Genomic DNA, 18,924 nt, shown 5'->3' with positions numbered 1-18,924 from the left:
ACATATATACGAAATATTAACTTCAACCACCCTACCCACGATCCCGCTCCACCATAGGACACATTCCAGTCTTGGGTCAAACCTATACATGACATATTAACCTCAACCACCCTACCCACGATCCCCCTCCACCAGAGGACACATTCCAGTCTTGGGTCAAACATATACACAACATATTAACCTCAACCACCCTACCCACGATCCCCCTCCACCACAGAACACATTCCAGTCTTGGGTCAAACCTATACATGACATATTAACCTCAACCACCCTACCCACGATCCCGCTCCACCACAGGACACATTCCAGTCTTGGGTCAAACCTACACATGACATATAAACCTCAACCACCCTACCCACGATCCCGCTCCACCACAGGACACATTCCAGTCTTGGGTCAAACCTATACACGACATTTTAACCTCAACCACCTTACCAACGATCCCGCTCCACCACAGGACACATTCCAGTCTTGGGTCCAACATATGCACAACATATTAACCTCAACCACCCTACCCACGATCCCGCTCCACCACAGGACACATTCCAGTCTTGGGTCAAACCTATACATGACATATTAACCTCAACCACCCTACCCACGATCCCGCTCCACCACAGGAACAACTCCTGGCTTTATATTCTATTGCACGTGTAATAAGTCAGATGGGATATTCGTTTCACATTTGTGACAGAGAACCTCTCCACAAAACTCTAAACAGGCGCCTTAATCCTGTAAGGCACATGGAACTGGCACATCAAGTACTGAATATCATGATGCCTTAGTATATTGCCAAAATATCCCAACCTCTAATCAATCACTTGTTTCAACACACTTACACCTCTTCACAAACTCACTTTCTCACACTCACTTGCACTCATACACATTCTCAAACTCAGATTCTTACTCACTTTCACGCTCATTGACAATTTCCCACACACACTTTCACTCAATCCCATTTACTCTCAATCACTCACAAACCAACACAGAGAAATAGAAAACATTGAACTTACTTTGTCCTAATTAGTTGCACCTCGGAGGCTCGGTGGCAGCAGCAGAGCGTGAATCTAGTGCTGGGCGTTGGACCAGTGAGCCTTGATTTACAACAAGAAGCCAAAACAGAGCAGCATGGGGGGGGGGGGGTTTGAAAAAGGGAAGACCCCTCGATCTCCCTCCCAGCTTCATGATAGGACTGGAAGCAAAGCCCTATAAGAAACTGGCATAGTGCTGGGATCCTGCCTCTGGGCTCTGTGTGGCTCCTCGTTAACCTCAGGGACACACTGACGCGCGCCCTGACAGACACATTTTAGCATATACCTTGTGCTTCCTGAGGCATGCGCAGTATGTCTGCTAAATAAAATGGATTGTATTCCAGCCTGTGTAAATTAGGTCTTGTAACCGCTTGTAACAGGGCATGATTTATTTCTTAATTTTTTTCTTAATTTCTTTTGTAGCTGAATTGTATTATTTTGAGCCAATAGCCAGTGTTACATAGCCACACAAAAAAACATAATGAGGAACATGCAACAGCATAGTACTGTGCAATAAAAAATAATAACAGTTTAGAGCGGCCCTCGATATGTCAGCCATTTCCCCCATATCTTGCTGTGTTTCCCTGGGCAGCCCCATGACAAATGGACAGTTTCTTCCTGTTTTCCACCGGTCCATTGCCTGCTCCCGGAGAACCAAGGGAGGCGGGAGGCAGTTACCAGAATCCAGCAATGTCCTGTTTGGCCTGCAAGGGTCCAACCCCTATCAAGGTATTTCCCCAACCCTGTCACTGATCCCACGTGACTCCTAAAAGTGCCATTGCGAGGGAGATCTCTATTGCCCTCCCAATCACTCTAACTAGTTTAGTAAAGATTTCCTGCCAGTATTGGGTGGTTTGTGGGCATTTCCATGCAAGGTGGTAAAAATGTGATCATGGTTCTAGGCAGTGCCACCAGGGCGGTGTTCCTTGTGTGCCTGCGTGCCATAGCCTCAGTGGCATCAGGAAGGTCATGTGTTAGAAGTTGAGTTGGATGAGGCGAGTCTCGAGGGGATGTCCAGTACCCTGGGGCACATCAAGCATCCCTTCGGGGGCCTAGCCATTCCTCCCACCGGGAACACAATTGTGTGAACAGATCTGGGGAGTTATGTATAGGGGATTTCTAAATCCGAGACATGCCCTTCCCTTCAATAGGGCCTATTAGGATTTGGGATTTGAGGGGGCTGTATCTGGGGACTGTCCCGAGGGATTCGAGGTGTTGCTCGAAGGCAGTATCCAAACTGGAATGGCATGGCGAGCAAAAAAACGATGGATGTAGGTCCAGATCTCTGTACTGGGGTGAATGTATGACATTGTTCTGCATTCTGTCCATCAATTGTTCTTTTTGTGTGAGTATCTAAAAAGTTGGGATTTGTGGAGGTCATAGTCTGCTTGGAATGTTTTGATGTGGATCCCTGCCATATGTTTCCAACTGCGAAGATCCCAATTTTATCCTATCCCCCAAATTCAGACAAGGACAACAAGTGTCGTAGCCACCGTCCGGTCCACAGCAGAGTAGCAAGTGTGATCCTTTTGTCCTAGTCTGTCCATACCTGTGCGGCGTCGAGGGACCACCCAAGTGAGTTCAGTGAGGGGATGGGGTTCCCATAAAGTGTACCTCTAATGTTGTCTAATCGCAGAATTTCCACCTCCAGCCGATCCACCGCATTGCTTCACCCTCCTCTCAACCAATCATTGATCACTAGTAGGTTGGCTTCCCAATAGTATGGGCAGAGGTCTGCCATGCCCATGCCCACAACACAACCCGGGTGGATTAGGCACATTTTCCAAAGGTGATGCAGAAGGGGCAGTTAAGCCTTAGGACCATAGTTCCCTCTAACGTGCGCGGGTGTGCGCGCGCCCACAGGGCTTTCCACCAGCGCGCACACACACTTCCAAAGCGCGCAGATCACAAAGAGCCCGTTCCTGAAACCACATACCTAAAGACATGATGCGAAATGGTAATAAAACTGTCAGTTTCTTTGTGAAGTGCTAGGAGCCGTGGCAGCATGTTTATAAAGACAGACGGAAAAGCAGCTGTTACGGGCACAAAAGATATGATGCACCCTCCCTGTCCAGAGGCTGCTGCAGCCCGGGCTATAGGTGGGGGTCCCTCAATCAAGTAGCCACTAATGACCGCGTGAATGCTTGTAAATACCCGCCCCTCCTCCCCTCTTGGTAGCGTCGAATCGTCACATGTAAGGAATCGGCCTGATAAGGATCGGGGTATAGGTGCGCCCGCCTTTAGTCATACTTCATTGAGGGACGCTGATGCAAGGCACGGTCAGTGTGCGTCTGAGAATGGAGGCTCCGGCGTCTCATCTGGTGTCTGCTGGGCCTTTAAAGTTGATTTAGCTTGGCTCACATTGGTGGGCATGCAGCGCTAGAGGCCGGAGTAGAAAAGCAGACAGCTCGGCTTTGATGCCCCCATGAGCCTTTCCCTCGACTTCAGGCAGTCCTGGAAACACGTATCAGCAGCAGGTGACCCCAAACACACCTGCAGTGCACCCCTGAACCTCGTGCGCCTCTCGTTACAGTCTCACAGGACATTTTAAAGCTGTTGCGTGGTTAAGAAAAAATAAAATAATCATCAAACAAGCCTGCTCTCCGCATTTATCCCTTTTCGTCTACTGTCAACGTCCTGGGCAATGAGTTGTATTTATCCCTGACAGATATTTATTTATTTAAGGGGTGATCTTGCGTAGTACCTGAAATAAAAAGACTCGGGCGAATCTTTCTCTCTGCGCCTTGAGGCACGCCACCCAAGAAATAAACCCCATACATCACCCCTCAAGCACGAGCTGGAGCCTCCGCCCTGCATGCTCTTTGTTAATTATTGTTAAATAACCGAGCACCGTGCATCAGTTTACAATTACAAAGTTCAAGAGGAAAGAGGGGAGGATACGATTAAAAGGAAACAATCCTACAATATAACTCGAGCTGGAGTGGGCAATGAATGATAAAGCGGGCCCTTTACACCTCCCACCTTCCCCTGAGATTTCACAGGGGCTTGTGAAAATTCGGCCATGGGGAGAGAATGTGACATCAAGGAGTCCTTGGGCTGCAGACTTCTGAGTGGAGAACCAAGTTCTAGTGTAGGCGTGGGCTTGACATCCTGTGATCCTGGGCACACCACGTCATCTTCCCGAGCCTACAAAAATGTGTCATTTTTTAATATAACTCGTGCCATGTTATAACTGCTGGGCCAGGGTTCCTGAGACTGGGCACGGTAGGACACAGATTGGCTACTCACAGGTGGGTGCAGAGCCTCGAGCAGCTCACAGGCTACTCATTGGAGAAGCCTGCTTTAAAGAGAAATCCCTATTGTGCCAGTTAAGAGAGAGTGTAACAGCAGACTGGGCTAGCAGTAAACTGCATTCATCCACAGTCCGAACAAATAGGCAAACAAAATGCCAACATTCACTGTAGCAAACACAGAATGAATCTGTTTCTGTGGAGCAAAACGGCCAAATCTGGAACATTTGATCCTATATTATTTACTCGTGGAACCTTACCTACAGGCATCCGAGTTCTGAATACTGTAGTGAAAGGTACCAATATGTATTGTCCTGATGAGACAGAGAAAGTTCCCCTGCATGGCTCAGGAGAGCATACACCCCTGCAGCAGGCTGTATCCGCTAGTAAGATGATTATGCACCTGCACAGAGGTCTTTCCATGCTATAGAGTGAAACCCAGAGTAGGTTTGTAGTTAGGTGCACATCATGTGCGCTTCCCTTTTAAAGAAAGTGACTCCTGTCACACAGTGCTTGAAATAGAACACTTTTTCTGTTTATGTTTAAAATTGAAGTGCAGGTACCCATTTACCGGAGCACCTACTTACTTCTGGGAAGAGCTGGTACTCTCCAAGTAAAAGTATTGCACCTCAGCAGTGAAGTGCAGGTACTCTGCCTCTCACAATAAAGAAGTGCAGGTACTCAGTATCTGACAGTACCGACTCATTAAAAGCACTGCTATCGCCTCATTGGCTGTAGAGGAGTGACAGGGTTGGCAGAAAAGTTCATACATTTGCAATATCAGCCTTTTTCTCTGCTGCTTGCTTGGTTTCATCGTCTGGTTGAATTCTGCTCAAATTTCTAACAAGAGCAATATACTGTGTACAAGTTCCATGAAGCCACCTCAAGTACCCGATATATATCCGGACCCACAGGGCCAGTCACTCATGTGGGAATATGGCCCAAGGCAATGAGGCAGGTAACTCCACCTGTTCTGGTCAAAGCCTGATCCTCACTCACTGCATAATGCAATATCTCCCAACACCATTTGTACCAACCAGCGCCCCCTCCATATTGCAAAAGGCTTCCACATATGAGCCGAATTCTAAAGACAAGGAGAGCTCCAAGAAACTATTCGTATAAAGACGGATAGTAGATAGCTTCCTTGCCATTGGTCAGTCTCTGCTTCAGTTTCTTTGTCCCCATGGCAAAACTGTCTCAAGACCTTATTATATAGAGCTATATGCGAGTGTAATGTACCTGTTTTCGCTCTCGTTGTAAACAGAAGTTTGGAGTGGTAATTGCCATAGATTTATACTGCTGAGTGCAGCACTCGCTTGCATATCCAGTTGGTTGGCGCACATAGATTTGGTTGCAGTGCACAGGGAGCTTGCACTGCCGCACACAGAGGAAAAAAATTAGAGGGAACATTGCTTAGGACTGCGCATATTTCGGCCAGGAGGCTGTGCAATCAGGTGTGTACTATGAGCAGAGGGTCGTTTTATTGTGTGTATAGTATGCAGGACAGTGCAATCATTTTAAACAGGGCTGTATGGCCCAGGATGTTAAGGGGCAGTTTCGGTCTGCATTAAGTTGGGCTATTAAAGGCTTCTTGATAGGGCTCCAGGTTAAGCCTGGTTCATGTGTATCCATAAATAGCAAAAGCTGAGTCTAAGCATTGTTAGTTCTGATTGCCAGTCTGCCCTGCCCCCTCCCTCCCAGTCTGACCAGGTCAGGTTTAGACCAGTAGATTCTTAGTCCCAACGCGTCTCCATATAGGGTTCGTTTCCGGGGCAGTGGTGGGATCGTAAGGGATGGTCAGGAGATTAAAAGAAACACATCATCCACATATAGGGCTTCTGTCGCACCCCCGCCCCAGTTAAATCCCCACCGGTGCACATTGCAGTGAATCCACGCTGCTAGGGGCTCTATAACTAGGGTGAAGAGAAGACGTGATGGGGGCGACCCTGGTGGATGCTGTGGACTTTTCCAAAAGGGACTTGAGAGCAGTGCTTAATTTGAGCAGGTGCTTTCAGGTGCTCAGCACCGCACTTCTTTCACAGGGCCAGGGCTACGATTTCTGGTCCTGCGGGTGGTGGTCTCAATATTAATTGCCCAATTTAAAATAAAAAGAACTACATACCTTGCATGGTGACGGGCTGGTATGTTTTCATAGACCAACATACATCTGTTCAGGCAGGCATGATTGTGTATCATTACTTTAGTGATGATGTTGTCAAACCTGTCATGAATCATAGAAATCATCATTAAAGAATGGCTTGCATTCTATTCCCAGAGTCTGCTGCACCTCCTCATCGTGCTTAATGTGGCTGTGGCCCGCCACAACTTTTGTGCGCTATGGACTCACCTGCAGTTTCGGTGCGCTGCCTCCAAGCATGCTAATTGCTGTGCATGCTTGAGCCCAGTAGGTGCAACAGCCATACTCACATCTCACAGGCAGTGCAGCATTGCAGCTGGGGATAGTGCTTGTGCTTTGGCAGGCAGAGTCACAACAAGCTGAGCAGTGGATGCTTATGCCGTCGTCATTACTGGACCAAACTAAGTACAGGCAACACTAGCAGTGACATGCCCTTCTGTGCTCAAGCAGCCTCATGACCTGCAACAAACCCAGTCAGACGGCACTGATTAATATGTTCAAAAAAGCATTTTCATTTGGTGTACATTTTGTTTTTGCACTCATCTGTCGGTGTAGGTAAAGAAGTAAAACACATGTCTTAGGGGAGAGACAGCAGAGCATGGTTACAGGATAGAGGCAGAGCGGGTGTTGAAAGTTGGGCACACCGGAGGTAGAAGTGGGCTATAGCCTCCTTGGCAGCATTTTCAGCCCCGGGACATCATTTTTTACAAATTAAGCACTGCTTGAGAGGGTGGCGTGAACGCAGACCTGGGCCTGTGCTTTGGAGCACAGCACTTGAATGAGCAATTGAAATTTGGAACCTAGGCCCACTATTGTCATTACCTCCTCCAGAAAGGCCCTGTCGACAAATGCTTTCTCAATATACAGGAGGGTGAGAGCGGTGTGACCCCCATGCATTAAAAGCTGCGTTAGGAGCATGTGTTCTCTACGGGGACAGTGCCTAGTACTCCTTCTTGTCTGGATTAATCACGTGTGGGAGGATTGCAAGGAGGCGGTAGGCTAGTATTTTGACATAGATTTTTATTTCGGAGTTGATGAGAGATATAGGGCGGTAATATGTGCAGCGGTCCATCTGTTGGTCGGGCTTCAATGGTTGCCAAGTCAAACTCGAGAGGGAAAAGCATTTAATCGATCACCTCCTGATATAGCTTTAGGAGGTGAGGAGTCGGCTGGGTCTGGAAGTGTTGATAGTATTCCATGGGAAAACTGCCCGGGGTCTTTCCAGAATTCATCACCTGGAGTATTAGGGTAATCTCCTCAGATGGGAGTAGTAGATCCAGGGTTTCCCTGTCACTCCCTTTGAGTTGTGGCCTGGGGATATCGGTCACCAGCAGGGAGTCGGCTCCCCTTGAGGGCCGATCAAGTGGAGCATATAGACCATGATAAAATGCTGTAGAAGCAGCAGCCATGGCTGTCTAGGCCACTGTCCCGTCCGTGGCCTTAATTGATGGAACAATCCTAGAGGTAACCTCCCTCATAACCAGCCAGTAAAGAAGCTTGCCCAATTTGTCCACCCACTCGTAGATTCTTTTCGCTGATGCTAGACAGCATTGATGGGTTTCATCTAGAACTAGTTGCCGAAGGGACGTTCCCGCCTGCACCAGCCCGGAGTGCCATGACCGGAGCCGGTCATGTTGACGTTCTAGTGTAAGGATGTTGGATTCTAGGTCAGTCATTTGTTGACGTTCGTCTTGGTCTTTACCTTTCGAGAGGAATCACGCTAGCCCTCGAAGGGTGGCCTTACCCATTACCCAGAGCGTGCCAGGGGAGTCCACAATATTCTGATTTAGGCATATTAGTGATTTATTTCTTGGGCAAAAAGTCCTTAAAGTTGCGATGCTGTAGGTCCCAGGAGTTAAATCGCCATATTGGCTAGGGACCCACTCCTCGTCAGCCAAAAGTTAGGGTCACAGGGGCATGATCAGAAATACTGCGGGAAGTATCTGTGAACCCGTAATGTATGGAAAGACTGAGGCCGGGAGTAGTATTACGTCGATTTAGGACAGAGATTTATGTGCTCCTTAAAGGTTGTTGTATGCTTGAGAAATTGTGCTCCATGCTCTTCATGCATCACATAAGCCCAAGCCGTCCAACCTGCTCCATAACCACCCCCTTCCATGGGCAGTGCCAGGGCCCATGAATCTAATGCAGGGGCCATAATATCACTAAAGGGATGTATGACGGTACAACGTGTGCTTTTGCAACGCGTACAGTTACGACGCAGGTTTTACAACGCAAGTCGTTACAACGACTTGCGTTGGGGGGCGCTGAATAGTGAATAGTTTAATTTTCTATTCCAACTCCAGCCCCCGTGGATAGTAGGGAAGGTGTTGGATAGTAAATTAAACTTTTCCCTATCCTAGAGCGCCATCCAGCGAAAGTCTTTGTAACGACTTTCGTTGTAAAACCTGCATGGTAATGGTACCGCGTTGTAAAAGTTTTGTGGTAAAGGATGTTCCCCTCACTAAAGTCAACTCCAATAACAGTAATCCAGTGGGGAAGTTGGAGGACTGTCTTCGTCAGGTCCTCCATGGTGCGATGCATCAGGTTGGGTCGACATATATGTTAATGAAATGATGCATATGGACTTCGAGGGTGCTCTTTACCACAACGTATCACCCCATTGACTCTAAATTCACTTGATAGACAGCCAGTGGTGTTACCCTAAATTCCCGTGTGTATCTTTCATGATAGATTCTGTCATACCCGTGGCAGGCCAGAAAGGAACAGTGTATCCCCAGGAGGTGCGTTTCCTGTAAAAGCAGTACCATATGATTTTGCAATTTGAAGTGCCGCCCCCAGTGCTTGATTTGCAAACAAATAAGTGCCAAGGCTCGTGTTAGGAGGCCACTGCAGCCTGCACCAGACGTTGCTCCTGCCATGATACCATTGATAGTAACAACGCAACTACTAAACATGACACTCCTACAAGTGTGACAATTCGGACTATATCATGCCCCCAAAGCTATAAAAATGGCAGGTAATAGTCATTTTAATGTGTATTAAATTAACAATTATTTTTTGTTTAAGTCATTCTCTAAAGTAGCCAGACAGCGCCACCTTGCGGCAGACTGTCACAAGCACTGTGTTGACAATTAAGTGCCAGTGTCGAGCACTGGAAACCACTAGATCAAATTAAGGCATGGATACCCCCCTTTTAATTCAGTCGTTAAGACCATTGATGTTCCATATCCTCAGGGTGAAGGAGCCTATCACGAGGAGGGTGGTATAATCATGGCAGCTACCTGGCCTGCGCATGGGGCAGCTAGTGATCATGTCATGTACTGTGTGAATAGAGTGCAAGCTTCACTTGTGTGGTGGCCGTAGTCAAGTTATGTAGAACAGAGAATCAACAAAACTTTTAACTTGAGAAAGCCAAAACTGGCTGATCTAAAAACATCTGTCCACCCCCCTCCCAAAATCCCCCATCTCCCCAGAAGCATCTGCCCCCCCCCCTTATGTGTAGGTCCAAGAGAATATTCCTGACGTGGGATCATTCCAGCACATAAGTAAAGGAGGTATCGGTTCTGACGGGGTTTATGATTATGAAAATCTAAGGAGACTTCACGCCATGTCTGTCTTGTCCATGGAAGGCTTCATGGCCACAGGACGGGTTGGCGAGAGTGATGTACTGGTTGTCTTTGTGGGTGTTGTGCCCTTGTTTTGAGTGGGGGTTATCTGAGTCGGAGTGGGATTCCGCAACCAGTGCTCTATGACTTCTTCTTTGTGATTTCCTGCATCTGACAGGAAGCCTGGTGTAATCCCTAAATTGGGCTCCCACGGGAATAGGGGGACCCCCAGGTATGGGGCAGGTTACAACTCAGGGTCTGTTGTTCCATTTCTCATTCCCATACTGGTCTTAGTGTTGTAAATGATCTCGAGCCGTGCTGCGAACATCAGCATGTATTTCAGGTTCATTGCCCTGAGTATCACCTTGACTATGTCGTAGGATTTCCAAAATTGTTGCACGTGGAAAGTTTAATCTGGGAAGATCATGATACGTTGGGAATGAAAAGCGAGATTTCCATGTTTACGGGCTTCTTGAAAGGATCATGTTGCAGTCTCTGTAATTCAGGCTCTTTGCAATAGTTGGGCAAGGAGGGGCCCCTGGAGGGCGTTTGGGTGCCAGTGACCTGTGTGCTTGCTCCACCACAAATCAGGTGGATACATGGGATGTGGCCACCTAAGAAATAGTCCATCACTCAAGGAAGGTCACCGGAGGATAGGCCCTCTGTATCTTCCCGGAAGCCCACAAAACTAAGATTTTAGTACCAGGCCCTGTTTTCGGCGTCTTCTGCACGTTCTTCCTGGAGTTTCGACATAGCAGACAGTTTGGAGACTCCCTCGAAGTATCCTCCGGTGTTGAGGCTCCGCTTTCTGCTTTGGTGACCCTTTCTGCTACACCGCAAAGGTCTTGGTGCAGGAGGGATTACTCCACCCCACCTCTCCGATCTTGAATTCAAACACATTGTGGGGGAATTGTTTTGCTTTTAGGATGGCCCCAATATCTTCCACTGAAGACGAGGCCGGTGGATTAGCCTCAGAGTTGTGGGGCCCCAGAGGTGGGGGCTGAGTACTTGTCAATCTTGTTTGCCCTTGGGTTTCGGTGGGTTTATCGTGGTCCTTGGCTGAGCAACATGGTCTGTTACAGTTTCTGGATAAGAGAACTGAGTCGGTCCAAGAGGTTGTTCGGCTGGAGTGAGAAGGGTAGTTCACAGGTACCAACACCAGGGTTGGGGGTGGCCCGGCAGCCTGCTTGCTCCACCTAGTCGGGGTGAGCCGCACGTGCCGCTGGGGCCCTTAACTTATTCTCAGTCATTGTCTATGCACTGGCCATACTTTAGACAGCCCCAGGTGGCACAGGAGGGGGCACAGTGGGAGGTGGTCTGGCGGTCAACTTCAGCAGTGACCATGTGCCTCTCCAGCCCTAAACTCTTCCATCTAGTGTCTGCCGGAGCATAGGGCCCACGTCTCCCCCCCTGATTCTTCACAGGTTGGTGGGTAGTGATTCTGTGGTGGGGCCTCTGGCAGTGATAGTGGCTACCCCCTTTGGTGTTTGTGGAGTCATGATACCAGGGTTCCTCTGGGCTACATCAGCCAGCAGGCGGCATTTCCAGGGACGGAGGAGGGGTATGGAGAGTTAGAGAAGAGGGAGCCTCCAGAAGAGAAGAACAGGTGTAAGTACAGTGCATGGGGGTGCCTGCCCCAGGCCTCCCTCGCTGCAAAGGTCGGCAGAGGGAAGCGGTCTATCGCCCTCCATGTGTTCTCGTACCCCAGCAGGCTTATGCAGCGAAAGGCATCATCTGCTCCGGCACCCTTTGCACGTGTTGCGTTTCCTCAAAGGAGAAGAGGGGTGGAAAATAGGAGAGAACCCCACCAGCTGCCCGGGGCTCCTAACCCAGTCTCACTGCGAGGTTGGTTGCCTGGTTCTTCCGTGTTGAGATTCCTTTGGTTCTGGTGGCATGCAGCTCTTGAGTCCTCCTCAGAGCAGCCATCTTGGCCTCCTCCAGCTGGCCCACCAGCCTTTGCTGTGTTTGCCGTGGCCATCGACTGGCAGCTGTAGTGCTCCCTCCAGGCTCAAAGCATGCCTCCACAGATGAGGAGGAGGGCTCTCTGGGTTGTGATTACTCTGTCAGTACCCAGGATATCACTACTTCAGGCAGGGCCGATAAGAAGTTCTATAGAGGAGTGACCACCATTTTGGCCCGCTAAGCCACTCCCTGTCTTATTTTTTTTAATGATAATATTTATGAATACCAGTATGGTCCAAGCATAGTTTGCATTCATCAGAAGATGGTGTGCAACTAAGGTGCACCTGTGATCAGGGTTATCTATTGGTGATTGGGGAGATCTCTTTTTTACATGTTGAATCCAAGGTGAAGGATGGGTGGTGTCCTCAGAAACAGGGTCAGCTCACAAAGGGAACATTTGTTAGGGATACAGGAGTATCCCCGCTCTAGCAGCCTGCAGTGCAGGTTGGGGGTTTGGTAAATCCACCTCTGACAAGGATTATTTTGTATCTTCTCAGAAGCAGGAAGACTCATCCTACATGAATGGTTAAACTTTCAGCCCAAAAAGATGAGGTACAGGTGCAGAGCGATGGACTGCACTCGCTTGCCAAGAATTGGAAGCTTGAACCTCACCATCACCTCCACAAGATCTCCTTGGCCCCTTCCTTGATGCCTTTTGAAAGCAGGGAAGACTTCTTCTTGGTTCCTGTAGTGCCCTGCTGGCCTCCCAGGACTGTCTTGAAATGACCAGCCAATCCCAGGAACCAAAGATGCTTCCTCAGCACAACACTTCCCTACTTGCCTCTGTGATGGTCTATGTACTCATTGGCTACTCCCTTTGGGCAGATGCAGGTGGGAAGCGAAGTGAGTGTAAGGAACTTGAAGTCTGACATCGGAAACTCTGATTTCCTGGAGCAGATTCTAGCATTACTTGCACATTTACCCTTATGTGTGAACCTCTATTCATCCATTGATCTTGCTCATCGGTGCGTCCACCTTGCCAGATGCTTTCAGATCGAATTTGACAAGGATAACTCACTGTCCAACACATATTAGCTGGCAAAACAAAAATGATGGTACCCACTCGGGTGTTCGGTCACCAATATCTAAAATGAGTTACACAACTTATGTCTTGCTGTTATGTTCTTATCTTTTATTATGTTACTCTGTTTGGAACAATGCTATGTCATATAGAAAACTTACTAGGTTGTAGAATACCATTGTGTCATTTAGAATGTATATGTTTGAGAAGGACAGTTATGCTGTGGACCTGAGCTGCTTGGATGTTACCTGATGTTGTCCAGCTCTTCATTTCATTAAAGGATACTTAGAATATTGATTCAGTGTCCTCCTTAACCCCTTCCATGCGGCCGCGATTCCCCTGGTGTGCTGTAAACAACACGAACAGGGGCGGGCCGTGACGAACCCCAGCCGTCATCAGCACACGAGCACCGTAGTGCATGATGGCTGGGGTTCGTCATCAGTATGGAAGGGGTTAACACTTGCCCTCTCATTAATTGAGAAAATAAATTCTTCCAAAAAGGAGATCAGCAGATCACTGAGATTAAAAAGCTTGATTCAGTCCTTACTACATTGAAGGAGAATCTTTCCTTACATCAGAATAGGATCTTTATTTCAATTTTGCCCCAGATATTGTCCTCTACTTTACATAAATATCACTACTGTGAAGTAATAAGTAGGAATACCACAATGCTCTTGTCTGCTTCTCAGTCGAGTAATATCACACAGAGTCTAGCCATGTCTTTACAATGTTTGACATGTGAACGGCCACACACAGCATCAGTACAGATCACAAAGTTGTTTCCTTTATACCTTACTCTTACTTTTGTGACTTCTGAGGACCCGTATGTAATCATTACTGGAAACCAGGGACCCCCACTGAATTATTATTGGAATCGGGACCCTCACAGAGGTATTAATGGAAGTCAGGGACCCTGGCCGAAGCATTTTCGATAATTGGCATGCCTAAACGATTCACAAACAATACAGAAACAAGCATTCATCAAACAAATACACAAATGATGAAATCATTGATTTACTTCACATTCAAATATAACAAAAATCAATATTGTAAGTTTAATAGGAGGGTTGGAGCTTTTCTAAATGCAATTGGGGCCATTCATCGTCCATACTCTAGTAGTCTGTAGATGCTCTTGCAGTGCTCCCACACACCAATCTGAGGATACTAACTCCATTTTTAGCCTCCTTTCACTTTTCTTCACATTTACAGAACATTTAAACTTTTAAATTGTACCTTTAGCTTCTTTATTTATCTACAATTTATGAATCAGTTAATATTATTTAGTGTTCTAAGTAATCGCGTAGCCCCCTGATAGGCTTTGAGGACCCCCAGGGGTCCCCGGATCACAGGTTGGGGATCACTTCCTTAAACAATCCCCGCTGCCCATTCAGAATGGCCTGTCGCAAGCCGCACCTCTAGGCGCTTCGCTGACGCTTGCCGGGCATGTCCAGCGGCCTGATATTCCTTCATCCTCATCTCTCTCATGCTGAGCTCCCTAAAGCATCCATTTATCAATCAATCAATCAATCAGGGCTCTTGTAGAGTGCACTACATACCCGTGAGGGTCTCAAAGCGCTGTGGGAGGGCGGGGGGGGGGGCGTTGCTGCTACTAATCGAAGAGTAGTCTTAGGTCTTGGGTCTGCCGTAGGTTGGTGGGGAGGGTGTTCCAGGTCTTGGCAGCGAGGTGGGAGAAGGATCTGCCTCTGGCTGTCATTCTTCAGACGCGGGGGACAGCGGCGAGGGCGAGGGTGGGGGTGTATAAGTTGAGTCGTTTGTTAAGGTACGCAGGGCCGGTGTCATGGAGAGCTTTGTGTGCGTGGATGAGGAGCTTGAAAGTTATCCTCTTGTTGACGGGAAGCCAGTGTAGGTCTCTCAGGTGGGGAGTGAAGTGGCTGTGGCGAGGGATGTCGAAGATCAGATGTGCTGAGGAGTTCTGGATGCGTTGCAGCCGTCTCAGGAGCTTGGCCGATGCTCCTGCGTAGAGGGCGTTGCCATAGTCCAGCCTGCTGGTGATGAGGGCCTGGGTGACTGTTCTTCTTGTTTCAGTGGGAATCCACTTGAAGATCCTACGGAGCATTCGGAGGGTGTTGAAGCAGGAGGAGGAGACGGCGTTGACCTGCTTAGTCATGAAGAGGGTGGAGTCGAGGATGACCCCTAGGTTGCGTGTGTGGTCTGTGGGTGTCGGAGCAGTTCCTAGTGTGGTTGGCCACCAGGAGTCATCCCAGGCCAAAGGGGTGGACCCAAGGATGAGGACCTCTGTCTTGTCCGAGTTCAGCTTCAGTCGGCTGTTCCTCATCCAGTTGGCGACGGCCTTCATGCCTTCGTGGAGGTTGGATTTGGCTGAGTGAGGGTCTTTGGTGAGGGAGATGATCAGCTGGGTGCCGACTGCGTAGGAGATGATATTGAGGTCGTGTTGACGGGCGACGTGGGCGAGGGGTGCCATGTAGATATTGAACAGCGTCGGGCGGAGGGACGAGCCCTGGGGTATGCCGCAGATGAACTCGATGGCATTGGAGTGGAAGGGGGAGGCGAACGCTCTGAGTTCTACCGGAGAGCAAGGATGTGGTCCAGTCCAGGGCCTTCCCTTGGATTCCGGCATCGTGTACGTAGAGTGCAGTGGCAGACCGTGTCGAAGGTGGCTGACAGGTCCAGGAAGATGAGGGCTGCTGTTTCTCCGTTGTCTAGCAGGGTCCTGATGTCATCTGTGGCGGCGATGAGGGCGGTTTCAGTGCTGTGGTTGCTGCGGAAACCGGACTGGGATGGGTTCAGGATGTTGTTGTCTTCGAGGTAGCGGGTCAGCTGTTTGTTGACGATTTTCTCGTTGACCTTAGCTGGAAATGGGAGCAGGGAGATGGGCCGGAAGTTCTTGAGGTCCTTGGGGTCCGCCTTTGGTTTCTTGAGTAAGGCATTGATCTCGGCGTGTTTCCAGCTTTCCAGGAAGGTTGCTGTCTCGAAGGAGATGTTGATGGCGTTGCTGAGATGGGGTGCGTTGGATGCGCTGGCTTTGTTAAAGATGTGGTGGGGGCATGGGTCTAGCGGTGAGCCATAGTGGATGGTCTTCATGATCTCGCTGGTGTCCTTGTCATTGACGTTTGTCCAGGAGAGTAGGTGGTTGGTACATGTGGTGGTGGTGGGGGCGGTGGTTGTCGGGTGGGTCGTGGTGTTGAAGCTGTGGTGGATGTCGGTGATCTTGCGGTGGAAGAAGGTAGCCAGGGAGTCACATAGGTCTTGCGAAGGCGGGATGACGTTGGCATTGGAGAGTTCCTTCATGATGTTGAAGAGCTCCTTGCTATTGTATGCGTTGTTGTCTAGGCGGGCCTTGAATGAGACCCACTTGGCGGCTCTGATGAGTGGTGATGTTTGCGGGTGGCATTCTTGTGGGCTGTGTAGCTGTCCGGTGATCGTTTGCGGAGCCAGTTCTTCTCCAGTTTTCGGCATGTTCATTTGGAGGCCTGGAGGTCTTCGGTGAACCAGGTGGCTTTCTTACTGGTGTGGCTGTTGGAAGGTGTCTTGAGCGGGGCGAGGGTGATGGCGCAGTCGTCGATCCATTGTCTGAGGTTGCGGTGTCGGGGTCGGTGGAGTCGGTGGGTGGGTTCTGAGCGAGGGTGGTGGTGAGCTGGTCATCGGTGACTTTGCTCCAGCATTGTCGAGGCAGCAGTTGGATGCAGTGGTGCATGGTTGGCTTCCTGAAGGTGAAGTGGATGCAGTGGTGGTCGGTGTCAGGACTGGCTCCGCAGGGTTCAGCAGCAGAAGAATAAAGGACCATCTCCTGACATCCCCAAGTACCCTGACATGGGGTTACCCCCCAGGGTCTTCGAGTTATCAAGCGAGGGTCACCAGGTAGGGGAGGGGTCAGCAGGGACAAAGGCTCTGAAAAACATAAACACAATAATAAAACAAGGGTAAGCAATTCTACTCTCTTGAATTCTCGCTAATTCATAAAGGTCAAGAATACCTGTGTGTCCTTGGTACACGAATTAAACTAACATCAACAAAGACCCCCATGTGACACCATCTGAAGAAGAAAGCAGAATCATACATCAGAGTCTGTATGTCATGTTTGCGAACTAATATGAATATGCGTTATCACACACCATACCCTGTTATGCAACTTGATCACTTCACAGGACTGAGCACCCTTCCTTCACTGCTTGTACATAGCAGAAATGTAGAAGATTATATTCATCTCTTACAAGGATGCGACATATGGATACTGGAGAACCATGGCCCACCTTGAGAACCTGTAAGGTGAGATACCCCTACCTAGTATAGTTAAGTACTAAATGTATTTCAAGAAAGCAAAACAATGCTGTTATCCTCACAGCACCTTCCACACCCCAAATGCGGACTCCTAGACACGGTAACCTGCGGTTGCGTCCACCGCAAGGCTCCGCTCCTTCTTTGCGGACAGAAAACAAGGGATCCAAATAACAGCCGGCGTTACGCTGCCTCCGAGCCCGCAGTAACCCGCTGTAAAGTCTTTGCAAAATAACCCTAATCCAAATAACAGACGGTGTTACGCTGCCTCCAGGCACGCTGTAACCCGCTGTAAAGTCAGTATGTAAATAGCACTCTCCCCACACAGCCGGCATTACGTGGCCGCCGCTCACAGTAACCCGCTGTAATGTCCTGTGGGCAATACCACAAATGGTATCCAACCGGAGACAGAGGCAGCCGCACACTGACCCGGTATGCCCGTTGGACACAAAGGATTCACTGGCCAACAGCAATGGATAGGCAGGTCAGCACTATCGACCTTTCCCAAGCCGATCCTCCTAGCCAGATCTCCGCAATAGAAACACAAACGAACCGGACACCAGCCGGTGCCGAACAGCGCAGCAGCTCTTTACTCACGAACGCGGGGAAGTTGGAAGGCAGCACACATTCTGATTCCAGACGCTCTCCCTCCTGCAGACACACCTCCAACCGCCGCCGAAGGTTCCAAACAAACAGAATTACGCGCAAGAAACATGGAATCCGGTACCGGTTAAGTCACTTCCTGATAACCCCTAACGCTCATGGGAAATGTAGTTCCTAGGCTGTTGGAGCTGCCGAGGGGTGAATCCTGACAGTCGGTCCAGTGGGGTTCGGTGGTGCGGTTGGAGACGTGGGGGCTTGCGGTGAAGATGGGGTCGAGCGCGTAGCCGGTGGTGTGGGTGGGTGTTGACACTACAGTCTGAGTCCGAGGTTGTCAAGGTTGTCGAGCAGGGTGATGTAGTTGGTGTCGTTGTTGTTCTCGAGATGAAAGTTCAGGTCCCCTAGGAGGATGTAGTCCGTGGAGGCGAGGGCGTGCATGCTGACGAAGTCGGCGATGGAGTTGCGGAACTGTGGTCGGGGTCCGGGGGGTCTGTAGATGAGGGTTCCTCTGAGGGTGGTGTTGAGATCTGTGTGGATCTGGAAGTGCATGTGTTCGGCGGGGCGGGGGGTGTCGTTGGTGTAGGTCGATACTCTGAGGGTGTTCCTGTGGAAAATGGCGATTCCTCCTCCTGTTCCGTTGGTGCGGTCCCTGCGCGTGAACTTTTATCCTTCCGGGATGGCAATGGCGATGTCGGGTGTGGAGGCAGGGTTCAGCCATGTCTCTGTCAGGAAGGCGACGCCTGGGGAGGTTGAGTCGAGGAAGTCCCAGAGCTCGACGGCGTGTTTGCGGGCGGAGCGGGTGTTGAGGAGGATGCATCTGAGGTATTTGGGTTCCTTGGTGAGCGGTTTGGCAGGGCTGATGCTGGTGAAGTTGCAGTTTGGACAGGTGAAGGGTCCGTGGGTGCGCTTCGGGGTTGCCCGGTAGCAGGTGTGTTCTCAACCAGGGTTGAGTGCGTGGAGGGTGCTGGCGTCGTAGTGCAGTCGGGCGTCGTGGCGTCTCTGGGGTCCAGGAGTTCTGGCGCTGGGCGCGGTCCAGGCGCAGACGGGCTTGCCTTAGGTATGACTTTGGCGCGCCAGCGGCGCTCCTGCTACACGCGGC

General features: G+C 49.6%; 1 protein-coding gene across 1 annotated transcript in view; it reads left to right on the top strand.

Annotated features, from left to right (window-relative positions):
* The window catches only part of NOTCH4 (notch receptor 4), a 366,092-nt gene that overhangs the window by 120,399 nt on the left and 226,769 nt on the right, over positions 1-18,924 (top strand). The gene's annotated exons all lie outside the window — the stretch shown is intronic.

Source organism: Lissotriton vulgaris, chromosome 5 (assembly GCF_964263255.1).
Source record: "Lissotriton vulgaris chromosome 5, aLisVul1.2, whole genome shotgun sequence".
In the NCBI taxonomy this organism is placed as follows: domain Eukaryota; kingdom Metazoa; phylum Chordata; class Amphibia; order Caudata; family Salamandridae; genus Lissotriton; species Lissotriton vulgaris.
The sequence above is the reverse complement of the archived record's forward strand: the minus strand, read 5'-3'. Positions and strand labels throughout refer to the sequence as shown.